We start from the raw sequence: 2,146 nt of genomic DNA, 5'->3' as shown, positions 1-2,146 counted from the left end.
TCCACAGCTCATCAAACCAGGGGGTAAACACACACACACATACTGGAGCAAGAGCTGCTGCAGCTACGCCACCACAGTACAGAGTCACCAGGTCCAACCAGTGCGACACAAACAGACACAAAACACACACACAACACCTGAGCCAAGACTTTGCAGCTACGCCACCTACAGAGGTCAGGTCAACCAGGTAAACAACACACACACACACACACCTGGGAGCAAGAACTTGCAGCTACGCCACCTACAGAGTCAGGTCAACCAGAGGTAAACACACACACACACACACCTGGAGAGCAAGACTTGCAAGCTACGCCACCTACAGATCAGGTCAACCAAGGTTAACAACACCACACACACCCTGGAGCAAGACTTGCAGCACGCCCACCTACAGAGTCAGGTTCAACAGGGAAAACACACACACACACACACCTGGAGCAAGACTTGCAGCTACAGCCACCTACAGAAGTCATCAGTCAACCAGGTAAACACACCACACACACACCTGGAGCAAGACTTGCAGCTACGCCACCTACAGAGTCAGGTCAACCAGTAACACAAACACAACAAAACACACACCTACCAAGACCGCCGACTTGCAGCTACGCCACCTACAGAGTCAGGTCAACCAGGTAAACCACACACACACGCGTAGTACGCAAACTCACACACTTACGAACACACACACGCATGTATATAATGTGTATATGTACTATATGACGCCTGGCATCATGTCCACCTCCAGGTTCAACCGCGCGCGTAGATATACATTAAATTCAATAAACAAGTTACTTGAAATTCTCACGGGATATCAGCAGCCTCCCGCATCACACCAACAAAATTTGGTGTAGGTGGTTAAAAAAAACAATAGAATAAATGTTACGAAAATAACAAGAAAAAAAAAAATAACAACAAAAAATAAAAAAAAAAAAAAAATATAAAAACCACTCAATGGAATGAAAACACCGGAAAAAAAAGGGTACACACAAAACACACATGAACAGGAAACCTGGTGGCTGTTCGTTACTTAAACGCGACAATAAAAAAAAATAGGTACACACAAAACACACATAACAGAAAACTGCACACACACACACACCACACCACACATGCACACACACACACACACACACACACACACACACACACACACACACACACACACACACACACACACACACACACACACACATGTATATAACGTGTATATGTGATGTATATCTATGTGTGTGTGTGTGTGTTCCCAGGTGCTGGGCTGGATCAGTGAAGGAGAGGTGATGTTGTCTTCCTGTATGGTGAACTCCAGCTCTCTGTCTGAGGCTGAACAGCTACAGAGAGAACATGAGCGCCTCCAACAGGCCATAGAGGTAACTACACCCACTGCAAATCAATAAACACCAGTCACTGTAATGCAAACAAACTCTATTGACATAAAGCAATGTTGCCAAATGAGTTTTTATTAATCCCCCCTCGCCCCCATTTGGTCCCTTTCTACCCCCTCTCTTTCTCTCTACCRTTTCCCCCTCCCCTTCTCCTCCCCCCAGTCTCTGCTTCATGCTGACTCTCTCCAGAGGACCCACCAGGTGGCGCTGGCGCTGCAGCAGCGGGCAGAGCTGCTGGTGAGGGCGGGCCACTACGACCCAGAGGCAGTGAGGGCGTGTGCCCAGACGGTGGCGCTACACTGGCAGACCCTGATGCTGCGGATGGAGGACCGCCTCAAACTGGTCAACGCCTCCGCAGCCTTCTACCGGACCTCACAACAGGTYAGTCAGAGTCACTATCTCCTTATCCACCTCAACCCTAAACCTTGTGTCCACACCCCTGTTCAACCCGAACCAGAAACCTAATCCCCACACCTCTTGTAYCCTCAGCCCAGGATTTAATAACCAGCTGTAAGAGCAGGCTTTAATAACCAGCTGTAATAGCAGGCATTAATAACCAGCTGTAATAGCAGGCATTAATAACCAGCTGTAATAGCAGGCATTAATAACCAGCTGTAAACGCAACGCAGAGGTCTTCCTCAAGTACATCCACCGCAACAGCGTTACTATGGCAACCATTCTCCGGACACAGTGCAGGAGCAGAGGTCACTGGTCACTCCCGTGTGCCTGAGCAGCAGGTCAAAGGTGAGCCAAAACACAGTTATATT

At 48.3% G+C, this 2,146-nt stretch overlaps 1 pseudogene; it reads left to right on the top strand.

Annotated features, from left to right (window-relative positions):
* LOC112075554 (kalirin-like) overlaps positions 1–2,146 on the top strand; it is a 44,352-nt pseudogene that overhangs the window by 25,865 nt on the left and 16,341 nt on the right.

This window comes from Salvelinus sp. IW2-2015, unplaced genomic scaffold, assembly GCF_002910315.2.
Source record: "Salvelinus sp. IW2-2015 unplaced genomic scaffold, ASM291031v2 Un_scaffold3235, whole genome shotgun sequence".
Lineage (NCBI taxonomy): Eukaryota > Metazoa > Chordata > Actinopteri > Salmoniformes > Salmonidae > Salvelinus > Salvelinus sp. IW2-2015.
Note: the sequence above shows the minus strand (reverse complement) of the source record. Positions and strands in the feature narration are given on the sequence as shown.